At 40.0% G+C, this 24,856-nt stretch overlaps 1 long non-coding RNA gene across 1 annotated transcript; it reads right to left on the bottom strand.

The window, feature by feature from the left end:
* Positions 1-1,970: 1,970 nt before the first annotated feature.
* LOC125483582 lies at positions 1,971-13,522 on the bottom strand. The gene is made up of 3 exons (XR_007262534.1): positions 13,485-13,522; positions 13,112-13,239; positions 1,971-2,311 (listed from the first exon to the last, which is right to left on the bottom strand). It is a non-coding gene; the product is annotated as an uncharacterized LOC125483582 (long non-coding RNA).
* Positions 13,523-24,856: the final 11,334 nt, after the last annotated feature.

Raw genomic sequence — 24,856 nt, 5'->3', positions numbered from 1 at the left:
CCTATGATGCTGCTTGGCCTGCTGTGTTCATCCAGCCCTGCACCTTGTTGTCTCGGATTCTCCAGCATCTGCAGTTCCTACTATCTCTTACAAAACTTCCATTTGTCTTCTTCAATTGTCTCTGGATCATCTATGTGTTTGTGTCATATTGCTTTTTCTGTGCTCAGGATCAAGACATGAGCCGACTCAGGGTAATGGGAATTAATACTGACCTTTTACGAATTGGCAAATGTGCTAGTGTCAAATGAATCTTATAAAGTAAATGTTGTAGCTTTAACAGGTATATATCATTTTTAGGAGATTGGCATTCTTTCATCTGCATGAAGCTTCTGTTTCAGCATTACAAATGCCAAAGAGGTTTACAGATCAAACTTAATTAATATGAACGGTTGTGACCTAGATGCATTTATGCATCTGCTCCATTCGCTAGATTGATTGACAACTGTGGTTTCATTTCAACTCATCATACATAGTTTCTGACCTTACCAAAGAAAAATTGAAAACATCCCTCTTTTGCCAGTTGTAGTCAAGGTCATTATATCTCTTAAGTTTCATGTCCCAAGCTCATTGTAGACTCACAGCTTTGTGTCAATTATGTGTTAGCATCACATGTATCAATCAAATGATTCTGCATCTGTCAGTAAGCCCAACATTTTATTTTTTAATCATACTGTTATGATCTCAGTTAATACTAGACAAGTCAGATCCCAGAGTGACGCCTGGCTTGATAAGTCCCAAGTTTATTTTTTTCTTTTTGTTTACCCATTGTGGGCAGTCACTGAACATATTCACAAGAGGATGCCAATGTGCTTTGACAAAAGAACTTAAAAACTTATTACGCAAAAGATAAACATTCTACAACTCAAGAACTATTTGAAACAAACTCATTACAATTATCAAAAGAAACAGCCAACCCTTTTACTCCCCACAACTTTACAGATACTCAAAGGGTAGTAAAGGCTCATTCTTGGATCCAGGCTAATGCTCCTCTTTCAGTTGGCATAGCTGTAATCAATTTATTTTGGCAAATTTCTACATTTACTCAATGTTATTTTCTTTTTTTTTGAAAGGTACTCAGGGAGAGAGATTAACTAAGCTGCCACCACAGCTCATTTATTAGTTAATTGCATTCCTAACATCCTATTTTCAACAGTCTTGGTCTCAGGGCTTTTACCCCAGCCCTGGCTATTTTATCTGTTAATAAAACACCCCTGCTGACAAGGATCTCTTATACATCTCTCTCTACTTTGTAAAACTGGAGTCAGCAAACACTCTATCAATTAACTCCCTGTTCATGCATCAAAAGTCACATGACTTATTGGAAATGACCTCTGGCATTATAAAAAATAAAACTAAAATTCATTTTTTCTCCACTTTGGAGCCCAAGTTTCTAAACAGCAATAACAAATTATGAGTTTTTATCACACTGCTAATGAACAGTAGAATGTTGCTTTTGAGAAAGGCAGCCACATGACTATCTGCCCAGTGGGTTGCAGTTCTTTCTTAGATGTCACCACTTGCTGATTTTCTCCAGTACTCTGTTACTCAATGACATCTCCCCAGTTCTTTAAAATTATCTAAATGTGGGCAGAAATATGGCTGATTGCAATCACTGATAAGACAGACACAGACAGCTGTGTGAACAGTCTTGTTCTGGACCACTTCAGCAATAGTACTTCATTGCAGTTCCTTCTCAGTTATTCATCTCATCGTTCACTTCTACAATGATGATGGAAGATGAAGCCACAAAAAAAAGGAATGCACTTTCCAACAAAGAAAAAGACCAATGAAATCAGATTTAAGTTAATTTTATTTGATCTGTTGCTGCTTTGATCCAGTAATGAGGGCCATTTTTGACCAAATTGTGCAGTGATCAAACATTCAATCCCATGTTTGACTTCAGTCACTAGGTAGATCTATCATTAATCATAAGACAGAAACAACTATAAAGGTCATTCAGGCAATGTTACTTCTTTCAACGAGAATACTTTATTCGTAGAACACTTCATTAGTATATTTGGGGCAGCAACTGTAGTTCAACATCATGGTGAAGAATCCAGTCAATAGTTTCATCCGATGCAATGTGAATAGTTCTGATGCCTCAGGTCAAGAGGTTAGCACGTGAGTAATGGACAGACTTGGAGGAGTAGGGTAACAATTTGAGCAATTGTTCATGTTCCACTTGTAAAGCATGACGTCTCATCTTTTCGGACTCATCCTTAATTAGTTAAATGCTATCAAGATTTCCTGGGCAAGGTTGAAACCCAGAACTTCACAGTTCAGGCTGCTGTTGATAATATTTGCAGTCAACCTAAAGGAACATCACAGAGAGCTGGGGTAGTCATTGGAGTGTGTTCCAGTCAGGGTTCTTAGTTTCATTTGTCTCTATGAGATTTTGTTGTGAGGTCCTATGTCAATGGGAGTGTTTTGTTGGCTGTCAGCCAACTGTATATTGCTTTTATTTATTTATTTATTTCTCATTGAGCTAAATTCACGAAGCCAATCTGTGGTCAGTTGACCACTTTACTCATTTTAAGTGGATCTTCCATTTTCAAATTATTTTAATCTATGATGTCTCAGATACTAAAATTAAATGATGGAAGTTGAAAATTGATGATCTCTAAAACAGGTCCTGCCTTCAGGTCTTTGCAGAAACCAAACTTAACCCATGATTAATGGATACAAAAATGGGGAGAGGTTTTACGATGGCCTTCTGAATAGTTAGCACTTATTTAATGCTGCCAGTCAAAGTCAAGATTTATTCAAGTATCTGCTAAATATTAAGAAGTGCCAGGAAAAGGTGAAGGGAAAACATCCCTAGAGGTAGCCACAACTTGGCAGGCAAGTAAAGGTGTTGATCAACAAACTACCTTTTTGATAGTTGTCAAAGTCAAGAATTGCCTTAAGAGAAGCATGTAAGATTTATCACATTGGCTCCATTCCACATTATTACATGTTTTTAAGGAAATGCAGGCATTTTTGGCTTTGTCCTTACATAAAGCAGTCTTTATGCATGGTAATTGTAGATATTATTCTACACTGTCTTTCAATCATGGTCAGACAATATTTTTATCCAGTTTGTTAGTATTGTTTCATGTCTGTTTCAATACAATCCTGTGTTTGAACAATTTGTTACATATCTGCAGAACGGTAATGCTTAGCAACCATTGATTGTGTATCACCAGATTGGCTTCATTACGTTTTGTTGTGCAGATGTCATAATCAGCATTGGTAATTTCTTGTCATTGTTTTTTTCCATATACCAATGTGATGTTAGCCAGAAAATAAGCTAGGTCATTAGTGGTTAATTAATAGGATTAGACAGCATGGTGGCACTTCTATCAGCCAAAATGATTCTACTTCCATTCCGAGTTTGAACTTCAATACAGTTCCATTGAGTTGTTTTATTGCAAGCTCACTAGGAGACAAATAAAAATATCTACATTGATGAAGTGACTTTCTGAGGGAAGAAATGTGTTCTATTGCTGCAGTTAAATCGATGGAGCTTCTGCCTCAATTCAGTACATAATATCCCTGTCAACATCCACAGTGTAGCTAATATTGTTGCTGAGTGCTTAAAATATTCCATTGGCCTGCATTAAAATTTCTCAATGTGCACATTTCTTAGCTTCAACACTAGCAACAAATAAAGTTAAGCAATTTGAACAAATAATACAATGAACTTCTGCAATTTCTTGAGACAAGTAGGCATATATATTGGAGAATGAGAAACCCAAACAAAAACTAATTTGGTGCAGCAAGAAGCTGCAGAATAGCTTCAGTGAAATAGGTGGAGCTTTAGATGTGGCATCATATTACTTTTTATACAAAAAAATTTGTTCCAGGGAATGAAATCCAATTAAAAGAATCCTACAGCATTGCATTAATTTTTACTTACAACTCAAAAAAATTGTTACCATAAAATATCAAACAGGAAGCTAATGCATTTGGTATAATTTCCATTTGGTATAATTAATATACCAATTATTTTGGCTACGTGAAATTATCTGTATAAGAAAAATGATTGTAATATTTGCATGTGATTAGGTTTTTACTGATCTGTCTATTGTACTTCACCAAAAGAAATGATACAGATTCAAGTGCAAGTCTGCCTGGCCAATACAATTATGAAATAATAGCTAAAAATTGAAAATCTTGACCTTAATGCACCAAGATCCAATGTTAAATTCTTTATTGCTGTACTGAGTGGATTGAAGCAGAATACAATCTACTGAAGCTTAAATTGTTATGTGATTGTTAATTTCAAGTTGAAGGAGAAAGCGTGTTAAATAGAAATGTATTGATATGAAGAAATTCTTGGATATTTCAGGCTTTTCTGAATCCTTTGCTTTGCTCAATTATTACTTTGCTCAATTATTTGTTTACCTGTACATGTAACTGATTGTACTCATATTGGCCTATTTTGGTATATTTTTACAAAGAATTTCAATTTTAAAAAAATAACAAAAAGTATATGGAAAAGCAATTAGAAAATTCTATAGGATTTATCAAATGAGACACTAAAAATAATTCACCTCTACTTTTGCTTTATATCCTAACTCCCAAATATAATTTAAATGGTTTTTATTCCAAATCAGTTTTTGAGTGGCCTGTAGTGATTTGCTTAATTGATACTGAGTAGGCTAATATTCAGTATTGCTGCTCAGTACAAGTACTAATGGATAGAATTTATATGCCATGTAGTCCACCAATTGGAACCTGGAAGGTGCATTATTGAGATCCTATTGATTTAATTGGCAGCCACGGAAGTTGCCCGTTTTACAGGCATTCACTGAGGGCAAAAATCCAAGTTGACAATGACGCAGTAAATTCTGCACTCCAATTTGCTTGTGCTAATTGTCATCAAAACAAAGGGATGAAAACTAGTCCGCAAGTGTTTTCCCATAGGGGCAATAGGTTGTTCTTGGTTCATTTAGCTCTAACTAACCTCTAATATATGCTTGTTACTTATGTGAATCTTCTACAAGTTAGACCACACTCATATAGATCTGGTCACCAAATTCTAAAAAAAGTATATGGAGACAGTGCAGACAGTGCAAACATTTATTTACAAGGATAGTCCCAGTTATGGAAATTTCTACCAATATGGAAGGGATAAGCAATGGTCCTTAAAATTATGGAAGGTCTTGATGGAATAGCTGTGGGAAGGGGAGTATCAACTCTGTGGTAAAACAGCAAAACTAGACCCATTATTAAAAGGTTGTCACCAAGAAATCATATTGAGATTTCAGCAGAAACATCTTCACAGACTGGATGACAAAGTGAAATTCTCCGCCACAGGGGGTTGTTGAGGGGAACAGTACATCACTGCATTCTGGAAGAAGTTAGATAGCATGTGAAAGAGAAACAAAGTGTTATGCTGTAAATTTAGATGTGCAAGGATGAGAAAGCACTCAAATGGAGCATAAATGACAACGTAAACTAATTCAGCTGAATGGTATGTTTCTGTGCGCTGTACATTGTGTAATTCTATGCCATTTGAAAAGCCTACTGAACGGGAGTGAGGCAGTCATGAGCGAGAACATGACACTTGTTTGATATTTTTGAAATTAGTTTAGGGATCCATAGTTCATATTCCTGGCTTAAAAGACCATATAATTGGCACCAGAAATGGCTGAAAGATTAAAACATGATGGGACACAGTTTCACCTTTGTGTCTAGGTGTTACTTTGTAACATAGCTTAAGGATTGAAGTTGGAATAAATGAAAATTAGGTGATATTTATCAAGCGCATACTCTGTCAGAACATTGCCCAGTCCATAAAGACAAAAATCTGCATCATTATTAATTGTGACTCTAATTTACCTCCTAAATGTCTTGTTAATTTGATTTGCTATGATTAACTGATGGTATCGCCTGACTGTTTAAATTTCCATTCACTTTAATTAAGGAGGTCTTCACTTGAAACAGGATGTCAGGGTCCAAATATGGATTACCATGGGTGCGAAACTAACATTCAGCTCATTCTAAATTACACATCATTAGCACACCGTCAGCATACAAACTATTTGCATTACTCCAACATCATAAAACATTTGTGTTCATTCCAGCTGCCAGTATTTACGAAGAGATCATTTACAAAACTCATGCTGGATGGGCAGCTGTTGGCAATAATTCAATAAAAACCACTGTCAGTGTGCAGTAAAATTTTAATCTGTAACTCAGACCAATCTGCACTGATTAAGGTTCAGGTCTGGACTGAAGGAAGTCTACTTTTGTGACAGAGTTCAATGTTCAACCTATATTTTTGGCAAATAGATATGTGACACTGTGTGAGTTAATTGAAACTTGCTAACTTTACTGAGCAAACAATATTTCAAAAGAAGTGAAAGCTGTCTGTGAAGCCAGTGACCCAAGGAAGTGAGCTCAAACCAAAAGGTTGATAAGTTAATTTCCATGCTGTGGCAACTAAATGATCCTCAGTGAATGGATTTCAATCATTTCAGTAAAAGCCGTTTTACGGTTTGCTGAAAGGCTGCAAATTTGTCTATCCTTTGAGATGGAGGAAGAGGAAACCTTGATCCACCCACAAAATGGAACTTCCTGTCAACTGATGATAGAATGGTTTTGATGGTAACTGGGGACATGTCAGTAAGTCAAACCACCCCACCCTCCTAATTAAGGGCAGAGCAAGGGGGAAACATAAGAGGAAGTAGGAGGAGAGGGATCGAAAAGAATTGAACTCTTCAGCTGTTGCAACCACGTGCATGTCCTTTCAGCAGAGCTTAAGTTTCAGTGTAACTTTTGCTCTTACTACTTTTTTCTTTGCTGAAATAAACATCACCTGCAGAATTTTGCATGAATTATACCGAGATATGTGAGCGATAGCAGTGACTGCCAGATGGATCGATTCCCGCAGAATTCAGGGACAAAATATCCGGTTGTGCAGCTGTTTATGAATCCAAAAGTAGGAAATATTATTTAGAAAATTGGAATCTTTTTGGCTGACCAAAAAACCTGGGGCAAGGGATTCAGAATAAATAGGGAACAATTCATCTTGTCATGGTTTCGATTGAAAAATGTTCAGGGGCCTATTTTGTAACAATTGGCACCTTCTAAATACAGCAGAAAATTATTGTACCTTGAAGGCACTGATGTTGTGACACAACCTGACAATTGTAGATTGTTCACAACAGCTGATTCAGTTGACAATTTCTTTTGTCTCCCCACAGAACATTTATCAACAGGACAAAAACAAAAAGAAATATTTACCTCTTCAATAGGTTGTTATCATGCTCACGTGGACGCATGCATGCCTATCATGCTTTTTAAGCACTCTTGTAGCACTGCACACACAGTTTTGAATGCTCAGACACAGCTTGCTAGTATAGCTCAGAGATAGTAAGAACTGCAGATGCTGGAGTCAGAGATAACACAGTGTGGAGCTAGAGGAACACAGCAGGCCAGGCAGCACCAGAGGAGCAGGAAAATTGACGTTTCGAGTTGGAACCCTTCTTCAGAAATGGGGAAGGGGGAAGGGAGCTCAGAAATAAATAGAGAGAGGAGAGGTGGGGCTGGGGAAGGTAAGTGGAATGGTGATAGGTGAGTGCAGGTAGGGAGTGGTGGGATTTGTCAGTGAAGTGGAAGGGGTGAATAGGTGGGAGAGAAGATGGACAGGTTGGGTCAGGTCAAAGAGGCGGGGATGAGAGGGAGGGTTGGTCATGGGATGAGACCGGGGGTGGGGAGATTTTTATAATCCACATTTAGGCCATTGGGCTGCAGGCTCCCAAGGCGAAATATGAGGTGCTGCTCTTCCAGTTTCTGGGTGGCGTCATTGTGACACTGGAGGAGGCCCAGGATGGACATGTCATCCAGGGAGTGGGAGGGGGAGTTGAAGTCATTCGCGAATGGAAGGTGTTGTTGTTTGTTGCAAAAGGAGTGCAGGTGCTCTACAAAGTGGTCTCCGAGTCTCCGCTTGGTCTCACCGTTGTGGAGGAGGCCACATCGGGAGCACTGAAATTACATCTCAGATTTGAACTTCATTTGAAAACTCAGTATTCTATATAGCAATAGAAAATTGGTAGAATTAATATTTGCAACAACTGAAATTAAGTCTGTGCTTTAAAAAACTTCAATGACTCTGACAAAGTAGAAAGCAATTAAAATTGCAATGTTTCATTTTGCACATTGAGGCAAATAATCAATTATTTTACCTACTGAATATTGATTGGCCTCAGATCATTCATGGATGGTTATTACTTTTGATTAAAATTTATAGTAGTGTAAAATTGAATAATATTTTGATTGTCGAGTCCCAAATACTAGATAACCACTAACCACTTAATGAGAACAGAGGAATGTCAACAAGATATTAATTACATCTTTTTATCTGAAAGGGCTTCAAATTTTCAGGAGGATTTTTGCTCATTACAAACTTGAAAGAGAACTAACCAGGTCAGTGCTATGTCTATTGTGCTGTGTTAACAGCAGCATTTTCCCTTTCACACTTTGATTTAACATAGTTATCATTAAGAGTGCTATTAAAATTACTTCCTCTCTCAGATTTACCTCAAGCTTCTGCCGAGCTGTCCCTTCTTCTTGCTGGATTGTAAATTAAACAAAATTATTTTTACCAATTGATGAAACTAAACACAACTCTTAACATCCATTTGCAGAAACAGGGACAGTGGCTATCCTACCCAAAGGATAAGGCTTGCCAACTTCACGCTGCCTCCATAGCTCCACAAGTGTGGTTTGTAGCCCAGTGCTAAATGCATGACAACAAGGTGCAGGGCTGGATGAACACAGCAGGCCAAGCAGCATCATAGGAGCAGAAAGGTTGACATTTCGGGCCTAGACCCTTCATCAGAAAAGGGGGAGGGGAAGGGGGTTCTGAAATAAATAGGGAGAGAGTCGGAGGCGGATAGAAGATGGATAGAGGAGAGGATAGGTGGAGAGGAAACAAACAGGTCGAAAAGGCGGGGATGGAGCCAGTAAAGGTGAGTGTAGGTGGGGAGTTAGGGAGGGGATAGGTCAGTCCAGGAAGGACGGACAGGTCAAGGGGGCGGGATGAGGTTAGTAGGTAGGAGATGGGGGTGCGGCTTGAGGTGGGAGGAGGGGATAGGTGGGAGGAAGAACAGGTTAGGGAGGCGGGGACGAGCTGGACTGGTTTTGGGATGCGGTAGGGGGAGGGGAGATTTGGAAGCTTGTGAAATCCACATTGATACCATTGGGCTGCAGGGTTCCCAAGCGGAATATGAGTTGCTGTTCCTGCGACCTTTGGGTGGCATCGTTGTGGCACTACTAACCTCATCCCGCCCCCTTGACCTGTCCGTCCTCCCTGGACTGACCTATCCCCTCCCTAACTCCCACCTACACTCACCTTTACTGGCTCCATCCCCGCCTCTTCGACCTGTTTGTTTCCTCTCCACCTATCCTCTCCTCTATCCATCTTCTATCCACCTCCCCCTCTCTCCCTATTTATTTCAGAACCCCCTTGCCCTCCCCCATTTCTGACGAAGGGTCTAGGCCCGAAACGTCAGCCTTTCTGCTTCTATGATGCTGCTTGGCCTGCTGTGTTCATCCAGCCCTGCACCTTGTTGTCTCGGATTCTCCAGCATTTGCAGTTCCTACTATCTCTAAATGCATGACTGACTGGCTTAATGCTTTGCAGGGGGCCCAGGGTCATGTGATTGGAACATGAGTTTTTTTTTTCACTTAAAGCCTTCCTGCAGCTCCTAAAGGTGAGCGCAATTCTTGCTACAGTGGGCTCTCAACTGCTTGTGGAAGAGTTTCAATAGAGCAGCAGACCAAAAAGACAGATTCTTCGATGTAGTTCTGTGGGCCACATTGAGGGAAATGGTAGCATATAGCTATTGCATTTGGGCTGGAAGACCTGGTTGTGGCACGAGGGAAAGTTCAGCGTTCACACAGAAGTCGTCAAAGTCAGTGAACACACTTCTCCGACCCATCATAACACCAATCTTACATGCTGCTCAACACACCAAACATTCATTTAAAGTCTCTGTTATCAGCATATATACAACATTTATATGCTTCCGGTTCACCTTCATACATTCAGCACTGCAATCCTCCCAACCATATCTCACAGCTTCCACGAGCATCCAACAGTTCAGCAATGACATGACACCCCAACAAATTGCAACACACTTGACACTTTTCTCTCATAGTATACAGAGGCACATAAGCAGCAGAAAACAAGGTCAGAGGGTGGATCAGGTGAACAAGTGTAGCTTCATTCCGTCACCTCCTTGGAGGACATAATGCTCTAAATTATTGGAGAGGCAAACATGAAGGGCAAGCAATAGGCATAACTAAAACTACCTACAGTGATTGTTTCTTCATGCTTTACGTAATATCTTGAACATTACCCTCATCCCACAGCTGAACTGATGTATATACTGCAGGTGGTGTGATCTAGACCTCTTACTTAACACACAACTGCCTGTTTCCTCAACCCTACATAATCCTCACTTTAATTGACCTTCTTGGGGAACACCTTAAGTACCAGCTGGTGAAGAATTGCAGACATCTATCAGGTATTCATTTCAGCCGAGTATCGTAATGAGATATATTTACAAAATATGATTTATCCAAGGAATTAAAATCACAAGCTTCAAATACTAAGTCATAAATATTCAAAGGAAAAATGAACAGCTTGGGCATGAAATAGTTTACAGTTTCAGCTTATTGTCCACAATCTCAGGGAGCATTCGACACTTGGCATTAAATATTAAAGACTTCGACAACAATATCCTAATGCTTAGAATGAAGGGATTCCCTGTTAGGGTTTTCCATTAGGGATGCCCCTAATGAGTCCACATGATTCAGTCCTTTTGAACTGATATTTGGGCATGGAGTGAGAAGGCCTCTTGTATTAAATTAAATTTTAAAAAACTTAAACAAAAGCTCAGAGACTGCATTTCTGATATGTGTTAAATATCCTGTAAGAACTAACAAAAGAAAATGAAACAAAAGCAGAAATTGCTGGAAACCCTCAGCAGGTCTGGCAGCACCTGTGGAGAGAAATCCGTGTTAATGTTTCAGGTCCAGTGACCCTTTTTCAGAACCCTTCGGATCACTGGACCCAAAACATTAACTCTGATTTCTCCCCACAGATGCTGCCAAAACTGCTGAGATTTTCTAGCATTCACTGTTTTTGTTTCAGATGTCCAGCATCTACAGTTCTTTCAGTTTTTTGACCAAAGACGGTAAGTTATTCAAAACATTTGAACATTATTTAATAAACAGCAAGAATTAGAGAAAAAAGGTCAAAATTCATTTTTTGTCACTGAAAACAAGTTGTTATTACTTTACCTAACTCTGAAGAACTATTTAAAAAACATGGTTCACTGGATCATATCAAATCAAAAAGAGGCTTTATTATATAAATTATAGAATCATAGAATACCTACAATATGGAAGCAGGCCATTCAACCTACTGAGTTAATACCAACCCTCCGAAGGGCATTCTATTCCGACCCATCTCCCTACCCTATTCCAGTACTCTACATTTCCCATGGCCAATCCACCTAACCTGCACTTCTTTGGACTGCAGGAGGAAATTGGTGTGCCCAAAGGAAACCGACAAAGACACAGGGAGAATGTGCAAACTCCACACAGACAGTCACCCGAGGGTGGAATCAAACCCAGGTTCCTGGCACTGTGAGGCAGAAGTGCTAACCACTGAGGCACCATGCCACCCTTTGAAGGCCGGAAAGAGAGAGAAATGCACAGGAGGGCAAGGAGACTGTTAATAGTAAGACAAGGAAGAAGAAAAGTTAGATAGGTGATAATGTAGATTATGAACAGTTAAAAATGGGTTGATTGTGCCGAAATTAGCAAGAAGGTCGGGATTATTTTCATGGACAGAGTGGAGGTGTTACAGAAAGGGGTCAGCCAGTCTATATTTGGTCTCACCAATATAGAGAAGACCACACTGTGAGCAGTGAGTACAGCAGTCTAGATTGAATGAAGTACAAGGAAACTACTGCTTCACTTCAAAGGTGTGTTGGAGCCTTGTTCAGAAAGGGAAAGGACAAGTGTTACACCTCTGCAATTGTGTTGTGCCGTTGTGGTGGTGGTGGGGAGGGGGAGTGAGAGAGCTGTTCGGAGTCTCAAGGGAGTGGACTAGGGTGTCACAGAGGCAACAGCCCCTATGAATCCTCACAAGGAAGGGGAAGTGAAGATGTATTTGATTGTGGGATCCTGCTGGAGATGTCAGAAATCACAGAGGATAATCCTTTCAATGAAAAGACCAGTGGAGTGAGAATTGAGGACAAGAGGAATCCAATTGTTGTTCTAGGAGGGAGATGAAGGGGTGAGGGCTGAATTGCAAGAAATAGATTGGACATGACTAAGGGCCCTGTCACTACATTGGATTTGAATTCTTCATTGAAGAGGAAGAGTTGTGGGAGATGGCCTCAGTAGGACTGGAACAAAGAATTGTTAAAATATCCCACAAAGAAGAAGGAATAACTGGGACCTTAGTAGGTATCTATACTCATATCTTTTACTTGACGAAAGTAAAAAGTGTTAAAGGCAAAATTGTTCAAAATTAGAACTCTGAAGACTGCTCTTCATACAAACCACAATCCACTAAATTTCTACTGTAGTTTTATAGTAAGAATTTGAGACTGTTTCTGTAGAATTTATTGCTACAGCATTATAATTTGAAAATCATTCAAGTAGCAGAAAGAGACTCAATCATAGTGGATGCTTTATCAAGAGCTAATGTTCATGAAAATGAATATTGTGATCAAAATAGACCTTTGTAGAATATGAATTGTTATGAAAAGTCTTTATGTATTCAAAATAAGGATATTCCTGTCAAAGTCATCTGTAGGTGTAAAATAGAGATGGTGACATGAGGAAATAATAATCAAAAATGCCTTTTGATGGTACCTTTTACTTTTTTTAGCAATGAGGTGTTACAAGGTTAAAAATATTGCATTGTTTCAGCTGTTGCCATGTGAAAATAACAATAGCAATCAAGAAGTTTCTTGAAGTTTAAAACTAAAAAGTATAAGTCAGAGGCTAAAAAATATAAATATACAGCCCTCCTGTTTCAAGCAAAAAACAGTACTTTAAGCATTAAAATGTGTGTTTATTCTGAACTGAAGACGTTTACCTTCATGCAGAGATTGATTGGCCAGTGTTGTCATTTTGTTTCTTCAATTCAACCCCAAAGTCTGTGGTGACATCACCGTTGAACAAAAAACAGAAGTTGCTGGAGAAGCTCAGCAGGTCTGGCAGCATCTGTGAAGAAAATGAATCAGAGTTAATCATTTTCTGATGAAGGGTCTAGACCCGAAACGTCAGCCTCCCTGCTCCTCTGATGCTGCTTGGCCTGCTGTGTTCATCCAGTTCCACACCTTGTTATCTCAGATTCTCCAGCATCTGCAGTTCCTACTATCTCAGAGTTAATCAGCGGCTCTCTGGGGAAGGATCACCAGACCCGAAATGTTAACTTTGATTTTATTTCTTCACAGATGCTAACAGACCTGCTGAGCTTTTCCAACAACTTCTGTTTTTGTTCCTGATGCACAGCATCCGCAGTTCTTTCGGTTTTTATTTAGTATGTGACGTCATCATTGCCTAGTTGCCATGACCTCCCTCTGGTGGCTGAAACCTACTGCTACAGGCATTTATTTCTCAAAAACAGTCATCAACACATACAAAAGCTGCTATAACAATGAAAAGTAAAGAAATAAAGGAGTAAATAAAGGAAAAGTATGAGGAAGGATCAGCAGATCATTTAACAGAAAGGAACAATCAAGCACTTTGAAGAAAAAAAGGACCTTCAACAAGAAATGGAAAGAAATCATTCAATTATCTATTGGGCATCAAGTGATCTCTTTACTGAATTACAGCTACTTACACAATATAAACAGTTTTACTTTGCAGATCAAGCAAATGATCCCAAAAGAAAACCTCTGAAAATCTTACTTGCTTTTGGTAAGTAAGAGCTACACAGAATAAATACACATGGTCTTTCCAAGCACAATATGAAAGATCTAGAGATGGTGTAAGAGAGTACTAGAGAGCCAAGAGTTGAGGCGAAGTTCTTGCTAGGTAGCAGCAAGTTGTAAATGAAGGGGGATTATTAATTGATAACTGTGATCTCATCTCATTAATATGTGACTTTCCAACACAGTGAACAAACCAGACATCAAGAATTCTTGGCATGGAAGTCAGAATGGGTACTTGGCAATTTCAGCTATCCTCTGGCTGTGACCAGTCTCCAAACAGCATGTCAGAACACAATCCATAAGTGCCAGCTGTACACATCCCTCATCCTCAGTGATTGCCACCTGATATTTGCCAACTCTTCACCATCCTCTCCAAACCACTTGTAGGATGCTGCAGAGGCACATACCGACAGATCACGGGTAACTAACAGTGAAAGACAGCAGCAGGAATACTTTGTACAAAGGGACAGGCACCCAGCTCATGGATGGGACAAGGCTGCATCTCAGGGCAGCATGTTTGCAGCATCCATGCCTTGCCTTGTCACATGGTAACTAAAGCAGTCACACAACCTGGCAGCATGCCTTGTTGGTCAGCAGCCCTCAGTCAAAGGAGCATACATCTTGCTGTACGGCAGTGTGCTATGTCAGTCTCATGACTGCATCATGTGCCAGCAGCTTATGTAGCAAACACACTGCATGTGAAGCAAGCAAGCAGCCATATCTCAAAGTCTTAGGGGAGTAGTCCTCACCAAAGTTCACAGAGGTATCTGTCAGTCAGGGGGTCCTGGCACAGCATGTCAAGGGTACCCTCCCGTGCCACCCCCAAGGGATTGCCACAGTCAGGAGGTCTGAGCCTCTGCAGTCTGGGGTGTGGCTCCTTCGTAACTAGTCCAGGAGGGTGGGTAGGGTTATGGTGGTCAGGAAACAAAGGTCAGGGCTTACCATCTGGGGCTGTTCACTCAGGTCACTTAGGAGGGTGAGCCACTGTAATCCACTGGATTCATTCAGAGAGACTAAGGGCAGAAGGGGTATGGTGGAGGAACAAGGCAGTGGGGTGCACTGTCCCAGGTAGGAGACTCAGGAACATATTCATGACGGTTGGGGGGGGGGGTGGGGGGTTGCAGGTTGACAATTGTGAAGGAGACAACAGTAGGAAGGAGGTAATGTGGGACAGGAGTTCATCCAGTCAGGAACACCCTACCCTCTTGGGGGAGACAATGCATGACCACTTCATATGCTAAGGGCTGCGAGGGTGAGGTGAGCAGGTGCAGGCTCATTTTGGACCCTATGGAGGTTTGCAGCTGATGGGGTTTGCAGGAAATGCTGCCAGGAAGGGGATCAGGATATTCAAGGCCTCACTGACACACAGAGGTGGAGAAATCCACAGCCAAAGAGAGTTCATTTTTCCCTTTCATCGTGCTGGAAATCAAAACTGCATCACACACAGGACCATGTAGCAGACAGGACACAGAACCTATGGGCCCGTAATCACTAATGAACAAAAGGCAATGACTACCTGTTTGTTGAACACCTCCCCGCCACAGACACTGCTGACCACTTCATTCACAACGTCAATTTTGGACACAGAGGCTAAGGAAAAGACAAATGGTGTCAACAGAGCAGTGTTCGTCTTGCTTCCAAATGCTTTTGTAGGCTCGCAACACAGACATTGAACTATGCTACATCCTGTGTGGACGTGAAATTAGGCTTCATGAGGGCACAGTCACATTTCTGGCTACATAGAGACTCCAACAAAAGGATGTAGTGCAAAGCCAATCAAATTTAGATAAATTTTAACTTTTATATCAACGTGCTGTAACCTGTGTCACCAAAGTACCCTCAAAAGGTTTTTTTTAATTCTTCCTTTCCCTCACAATATTTTGGATTAATTGATCTAGTTAATAGGGAATGCTTTCTACGTTCAGATATCATACTTTTAGGTCTAATTTTTTTTTTCTAAACTTCCCAACGCCTCTTCTGTATTCATTGCCCAACTGATGGTAAATGGTGAGGTTAAAATATACTTTTGCATTAGTACAACTAATAAATCACAACTTCACAATTGGCAAGTTTTTTTCAAATTTTATGAATTAACTTACCTCGTTGAATTTAAAGAAATTTCCTTTTATATCACTGCAGTGCCCTGTGGACTGATATTGTTTTTAAATTTTTCTTCCTTTTATTCAATCTACGTTGAGCTTGTTTCGCTGGGACTGAAGTATAGATACTCTTCTTAATAGAATGAGCATTGATATGTAGAATTTAATACATTGGGGAAATTGTAAAATAATTGTGTCAGCGCGTTATTATTTTCTCTTGGACTCATGCAGACCTATGCATGGTGAAAACAGAGCTTAATGTTTTTAGTTTATGCAATGATTTTTGTTAGTCACTGTAAGGCGTGGGTTTGTGTGAGAACTTCCTTTGTTCTGTAACAGCACGGCAATTAAATTTGATCTGACTGAAAGCCAAGGAACATTCACCCTGTTTTAATTAGAGTTGCTACTTGCTAGCTTCCAGGTGTGGTGGGAAAGATATGAAATGTAATCTTACGTTGTTATAGGTTATCAACTGATCATTATGCTGGAAGCTGGAAGCCAGAGACTTGATGCTTATTTTATGTATTTTAGCGCATGATTCCCTGTGATTTGTATGTTTCAACAGCTGCCATCATTTTTGTGCATTAAAAACAACGATGGTTTTGAAACCCTTTCATTTTCTATGATACTTTGTTCACATGTGAGAGAGCTAAGAACAGCAGCCTGAGAATCCTCTGTGCTATGGCTTTCAAAATAACTCTGAGAATGCACAGAAAAAAAACAAGAACTTCATAATTCTTCAGTCTAGATATCCTGTCCCTTGCAAGGCTGAGTCTGAATTAGATATCTAAAATAGTGTCAGGAACCCGATACCTGAGTAATTTCTGGGTTGTGATCCTATAAAGCTCAGCACCCAATGAATGGCACTGAGCTCTGAATGGAGGCAGGACTTGCTAAAGCAGGAGCATTAGAAGATCCGTGACTGGGGCTCTTGTGACACAATGGTAGTGCCAATACCTCTGGGACAGGTGACCCAGGTTTAAGTCCTACCTGTTCCAGATGTGTCTAAGGGAGTCACAACAAGGCCTCCTTCAATCTTACACCAGCGGAGGCAGGTATTCAGATGGCCAAAAGGATCTGTGAATCAATCAAATGACCAGCCATTTCGATGCAGCAAAAAAGCTTGACAGTAAAATGCAGTCTGCTTCTAAAAAATAATCACTGCAGAAGATCATCGAACCAAACAACCAAGGGCCATTGTACACAAAGGTGCTTGTTTTTGTTAATTTCCAGTTGGAAAGTCACTTCCACACCCTCCCCAGCCCTTTAACTAACTCACAAAGAAATGTAACGCTCTGTTGATTGGGGATGACTCTGATCCAAATTCCTACCACCTCACTTCCTCTTTGATGACTGTGTCACAATTTATTTAAAAATCTGATGTATTAGCTCCATTATACCAACTTGACTGCTCACTATCTGAGGGTGAATCAGATTGTTCACAGTGTGATTGTTGTTATGTTTGACTCCAAGATGGTTTTCTAACCACATATCTGCACTATCACTTAGCAATAGTTTATTCCAGCTCCATAACATTGCTCAATATATATTGTTTCACATTTCCAGCTGCCGAACCCCTCATCTATTGTTACCTTTAATCTTGACTATTTAACTGCAATCCTGGATTCCATCATCTCTTGACTACAAACATAAGGCCATCCAAAGGCCTGCTGCCCATATACTAGCACCAAATCCCTTTCTCTTATCTCCCTTTTACACATGTATGCTGATGCTATCCAGTTCAACTTCACCATTGCCTCCCTCAACCTCTCCACTCTTCCAAAACTGTCAGCCTTTTTATCTAACATTCTGCACTTAATGAACAAACATTTCCTCAAATTTAGTATTGAGAAGACAATTGTCTAACAGACCTACACTGACTTCCCCAACATCTCAATTTTAAAATTCTAGTCCTTTTTTTCAAATCCTACTCTGATGTTGTCCCCGTCAGCTTCTGAAATCTGCTCCTAAATAAACGCACTGCACTAAAAGTAGCCACTTAAGCAAACAAAACCCAGCCTCTAAGTATTGGAATTTCCTCACTAAATCTCTCTGCCTTTGAACTTCTCTTTCTTCCATTAAGATGCTTCCCACAACCTACTTTATAGGGCCTATATCACCTTTCATGGCTCAGTGTCAAATTCCACTTGCTGATGCTCCTATGAAGAGCCTTTTCATTTTATTATGTTTTAGGTGCTGCATAAATGCAAGTTGTTTCTGTTATTTATTTGTTTGATGTTGATTATGAGGGATTGTCTGTTATCTTTCTAACTTTATTGTAGCTATGTTAGTCAGCCACTGTTACCTCCTTGCACACATCCTTTGAGAGCAGTTGGCCTTGGGTCACAGTCCACAAGTTTTCTTTGTTGTTAGGCACCACAGTGGGAACACTTAACAAGGGGAAGGGGCACCTTTTAAAAGTTATTTGATTTTGGATCAGTATACAGCGGAATTTTATCAAGCACTGATAGATTTGGAAAATCTATCCACAGATCCACTGGTTGCTCAAGTTGTCATATTAAGGAGTTGAAAATTGTTGGCACACATCACCTTCAGCCTCTCGGATTGCCTTAGTAGCACACATCAACTGCAGCCTCCCAGACTGCCTTAATCTACTACAATGTGCCTATGTCACAACAGGTCCACGGCAGACGCCGTCTCCCTGGCCCTACAGTCATCTGTGGAATATCTGGATAACAAGGACACCTACGTCAGACTCCTATTTATTTAGCCCCACCTTCAACACTATAATTCCAACAATACCCATCTCCAAACTCCAAGACCTAGGACTTTGCTCCCCAGTCTGCAAATGGATCTTCGACTTCCTGAACACAGACCACAATCAGTAACAATAGGCAACAACACCTTGATCACAATAATCCTCAACACCGGTGCCCCACAAAGCTGCATACTCAGCTCCTTACTAAACTCCTTACCCACTCATGACTATATGGCCAAATTCCGCTCTAACTCCATTTACAAATTTACTAATGACATCAGCTTTGTGGGTCAGATCTCAAACAACTAGATAAAGTACAGAAAGGAGATAGCCAGCTTAGTAGCATGGTGTAAAGACAATAATATCTCCCTCAGTGTCAGCAAAATGGAGGAGCTGGTTATCGACTTCAGGAACTGGAGTGGAGGACACGCCCCTGTCTGTTTCAATGGTGCTGAGGTAGAGTTAGTTGAGAGCTTCATGTTCCTCAGAATAAATATTGCCAATAATCTATCCTAGTCCATCCATGTTGATATTACAGTCAGGAAAGCACACCAACGTCTTTACTTCCTCAGAAGGCTAAGGAAATTTGGCATCTCTGCAATGACTCTTATCAAATTTATAGATGTACTACAGAAAGCATCCTATCTGAATGCATCACAGCTTGGTATGACACCTGCTCTACCCAAGGCCAAAAGAAACTACAGAGAGTCATGAACACAGCCCAGTCCATCACCCCAAACAACCTTCCTTTCATTGACTCTATCTATACTTCTCTCTGCCTTGGGAAAGCAGCCAACATAATCAAAGACTCCTCCCACCCATCTTCTATCGGGCAAAAGATACAAAAGTTTGAAAACACATGCCAACAGGTTTAAGAACAGCTTCTTCCCTGCTGTTATCAGACTTATGATTGGGCCTCCCATGGATTAGAGTTGATCTCTCTCTGCATCTTCTCCATAGCTGTAACACTATATTGGCATTGTGTCGTATTACCCTTATTTATTTATGTAAGGTATGATTTGACTGGTTAGCAAGCAAAAAAATAATTTTCACTGTATCTCGGGACATGTGACAATACTAATTCAAATCAAATCAAAAATTGTTATGAAGCTACTGGCAAGAATGAGTTAGTCCCATACAGTTGGTTACTAATTTTAGTAATGGCTTTCCCACACCCGTGTCACAGAGATACTTGCAGTGAGACCCTTAATGAAGTTGTGGTGACTCAGCTTTGTGGTGGCAAAGCTGTGAAAAACTGACAGAGCACCTTACCGTCCATGCAGCCATGGGATATCTCAGTGTTTATTGCCTCCTGCCAGTCTGTTCTGTCACCAAGAGAAAGTAAGAAGTACTATTGGTCAATTTAAGTGACATGTCGAAATTGTTAAATTAATAAAAATCAAGAATATTATTGGAGTAAGTTAAAACATTTTCATTGTATGCATCCATATTGTATAAATGAGATTCAATGACATTTAAAGAACTATGACGGTATGTGTGGAGTTTGCATGTTCTCCCTGTGTCTGTGTGGGTTTCCACAGGGTGCTCCGGTTTCTTTTCACAGTCCAAAGGTATGCAGGTTAGGTGGATTGGCCATGCTAACTTGCCCTGTAGTGTCCTGGGATGTGCAGACTAGGTTATGGGGATAGGGTGGGGGTGCTGGATCTAGGTGGGATGCTTTTCAGAGGGTCAGTGCAGATTCAATTGGCTGAATGGCCTCTTTCCTTCTAGGAATTGTATGACTTTTATTTATGAGACATAACATGCCAATTAATTCTGTCTTGCATCAATGGGCATAAACAGATCTTGTCCAAGTATGGTAGCAAGGATAGCAATTTTCACTGGCAAAAAAGATTTAAGAACCAAAACTGGTTCCGAATTTCTGCGTAATAAACTTTCAACACAGCAAGAGTGGCAATTTGGTGCCATTCAAATACTTTAGCATTCAATGTAGCAAATCCACAAAAGTTTGAAATCTTCATTAATGTGCCTGAAGGTGTTTGTTTCTAAGGAGACTTAAATGCTTTAGGAGATGGGGGACGAAATTCCAGAGGCTGTGACCCAAATTTTGAATTCCTCTCTGGCCATAGGGGAGGTGCCAGAGGACTAGAGAACAGTTAATGTGATTCCACTTTTCCAGAACGCTGCTAGAGATAGACCAGGGAATTACAGACAAGTGAGCCCCATATCTGTCGGAGGGAAACTATTGGAGAATGTTCTGAAGGAGAGAATCAATTCCCATTTTGAGAGGCAAAGTTTGATTAGGGCTAGTCAGCATGACTTTGTTAGAGAGAGGTCATGCCTAACAAATTTGATTGAATATTTTAAGGAGGTAACTAAGTATTTGAATGAGGGGAGGGCAATTAATGTAGTTTATATTAGATTTCAGCGAAGCTTTTGACAAGATCCCACATAGGAGACTGATAAAGAAGGTAAAAACACATGGGATAAAGGGTAATTTGGTAAGTTGGATACAAAATTGGCTTGGTGACAGGAGACAGAGAGTGGTAGTAGAAGGCTGCGTGTGGCTGGAGGTGGGTTTCCAGTCGTGTCCCACAGGGATCAGCGCTGGGTCTCTTATAGTTTGTGATATACATAAACAACAGAGAATGTGGGGTCACTGAGTTGGGCAAGGGAAGTGGGGTGAGTGTGATAAGTTAGTTTGTGGATGACACAAAGATTGACTGGCTGGTTGACAATGAGGAAGAAGATCGAAGGTTACAGGGGAATGTCGGTAGATTGATCAGACGAGCAAATCAGAGGCAGGTGGAATTTAACCTAGAAAAGTGTGAGGTGATACGCTTTGGAAGAAGTACAAGGCAAGGGTGTATTCAATGAATGGCAGGACACAAGGAAATTCAGAGGAGCAGAGGGAATCTTGGGGTGGCTGTCCACAGATCCCTGAAGACAGCAGGACAGGTTAATAGGGTAGTTCAGAAGAACATAAGGACACTTTCCTTTATCAGCCTTGGCATAGATTACCAGAGCAAGGAGTTATACCGGAGCTTTGGTTAGGCCACAGCTGGAGTACTGTGTGCATTTCTGGTCACCACCCTATAGGAAGCATGTGTTTGCACTGGAGACATTGCAGAAAGATTCATCAGGATGTTGTCTGGGATGGAGCATTTCAGCTATGAAGAGAGGCTGGATTAGTTTGGATTGTTTTCTTTCAAAGCAGAGAATGTCAGGAGAGGATCTGAATGAGGTGTATAGGTTTATTTGAGGGGTGGATGGATAGGAATTCCCTCTTAGTTGAAGGGTCAATAACACAGTGGCATAATATTAAGGCGAAAAGCAGAAGGTTTAGAGAGGATTTGAGGAAAATGTTTTGTGGTGAAGTGGTAGGAATCTGGAATGCACCTCTTGGGAGCATAGTTGAGGCTGGAAACCTCATAAACTTTATAAAGTACTTGGATGAGCAATTGAAATGTTATAAATTCAAGGTTTTGGGCCAAGTGCGTGAAAGTGGGACTAATGTAGACTTAGAGTAGGTTTGTCCGTGCAAACATGATGGGCCAAAGAGCGTCTTCTGTATGATTCTGTATGATTTGGTAATTCTATGATTCTAAATACTGTAGTTAATTAAAACATCAATCTTCTGGGCCTAAACTCATGTTATTAAGAGGGGTTTTTGGTTAGCCTATTAGTAGGATTATCAAAGGAAATATTGTTCATCAAGCTACCAATGGTATTAAATCTCCTATTGCAAAAATGACTTATTCCACAGATGAGTAAATTATTCGGTTGGAAATGAATCTATGTTTCCACAAGAAGTAAAATGACTTCATGGAACAATGTTTGAACAATGTTGAAAAAGGGTATTGCTGACCAGCAGAAATGATTATTTTCTTTCAAGAGAGATTCCAAGGGAGGGGAGAGAGTTCCTTTTCAGAAAAGGTGAGGGCATGAAACTTCAGATCGTTTTAGTCCCTCTCTTTCCTGAAGTTAAAGTCGTTGTGCACCATTTCATCAGCTCACTATGACAACTGAAATGTTTCTCGTGTCACCCAACTGAGATCAATTAATTCAGAAACAAAAATTGGACAGACCAGAATGCCAAACTGCAAAATATTGATGAAAATACTAAAAGTAAAAATGTGGCTAGCAGCAACATTTTCTGAACAAAGCCATATTTTAGCTTTCAACTAATAGCATTCACAAAGGTTTGCACTGTTGATCTGTTTGAGAAAAGGGCAGAAAATGGGAGACATCAGACAACAATGTATATTGTGTCTAAAGGAGAAGCCTCAAATTTACTGTTAATGATAACTTTATATTTGACAGAATGATTCATTTACTTTTTCAACACGACTGGATATTTAATAACATGAATTTCATTAATAGAAAAATGATGGGAAAACACCCTACTGTTGTCAGTGATTTCTGGCTCATCCAATATGAAGAGTATGAGCTCTGTCTTTGGTATCAGAGCATTGGCACAAAGCATGCTCTCAGACTAACAGCAACACTAAAAGCTGTTGTTCTCATTTAAGTGTAAATGTCAGAGCAAATTCAGGTGAGTAGCTGCACAGCAAAATGCAGAAATTGACAAGAAACTACCAGAGATGTCTCTCTTCATGGCTGCAATGCTCCATTCCAGACTACATCCTGATGAATCTCCTCTGCACCTTGTCCAGTGCAAACATATCCTTCTTATAGTGTGGTGACCAGAAATGCACTTTGTTGTTGCCTTCATTAAAAGAAAATGAATCTCATACTCAGGCTAACTAGTCAACTGCAATGAATGTCTTCCAGCTCCTATATATGCACTGCAGATACAAGGCAAAATTACAAAGCAGTTAAAATTACTTCATGTCTTAGCACTCTTTCAACAATATATGTGCCAGTCATCCTCTCTAATACCAAAAATTGAATATGAATCATGGAATCTCATTTCTTCAGTTAGTTATTGTTGGAGATTTAAAAAGAAAATACGTAGCTGTACTTTTGTTTTCCTGTCTCATTTTTTCCTTTCTTTTATGATTTACATCTTCCTTCTCTCTTTACATCTTTGACTGCACATAATTTAACGCTAAATTTATCCATTGTAATTGCACTTCCATGTTGAGACCATGTCATTTCACTATCCTTCAATCTAATTGCTTAAGAGAATACCTAACTCTCTAAAGCCCTCAAGATCACAATATCATCTCACATTTCCAGTAATTTACAATGCCTCGAGCTGCCACAAATATTAACACAATGTCTCAAATATTTGAACAGATTAAGCAATCCATTACCCAATGCTACTACGCATTGGATTTGCAAATGGTATTTTCTACTAACAGGGTATTGCCACCAGCCAAAATAATGTTCTACCTACCCCACAACTGAGCAACATTGTATATGCATTTTAGTTCCTGTGTGAGAGCAGGTACATGGTTGGCAGATGATATCAAACAGCATGCTCCTTTGGTTCTTCATAATAGGCTATGTACAGTCCGCAATCAATCTTTCCATATTGTGAAATCCAGAACAAATCACCTACTGTTAGATGTGATTCTACATTTGGGTATCACTTGCTGAACAACCCTGATGTGCAAATAGCTTTACTAACAACCAATCAGTTGAGGTCATAATGTAGCTCATTTTTGCTAGCTCGAAATGACATGCATATATTTGCAGGGATCTATTCTATGTAGGCAAACAGCTTTGGAATTTCCCTGGAACTTGGGGATCATATAGTTATTGCTTTTTCCATGGGAATGACTTGTTCAATCAGGATCAACTTGCAAACGAATCAGCAACTTTTTCTCCAATAGCATACATTGTAGTGATCATTCAAAATTTGGCACTCCTACATTTGTTCTGATGAACTCATGTGAAAATCGTTAGTGACATGTCTTTATTTTCAGCAGTATAAGTACAGGCAGTCCTTGGGTTGCAAACAGATTCCATTCATAGAATCCCGATAGTGTGAAAACAGGCCATTCGGCCCAACAAGTCCACATCGCCCCTCTGAAGAGCACCGCACCCAGATCCAACCCCCACCATTCCCTGTAAACCTGCATTTCCAAAGACAAATCCATCTAACTTACATACCCCTGGACACTATGGACAATTTAACATGGCCAATCTACCTAACC

The sequence above is a fragment of the Rhincodon typus genome, chromosome 7, assembly GCF_021869965.1.
Source record: "Rhincodon typus isolate 14 chromosome 7, sRhiTyp1.1, whole genome shotgun sequence".
NCBI lineage: Eukaryota > Metazoa > Chordata > Chondrichthyes > Orectolobiformes > Rhincodontidae > Rhincodon > Rhincodon typus.
The sequence above is the reverse complement of the archived record's forward strand: the minus strand, read 5'-3'. Positions and strand labels throughout refer to the sequence as shown.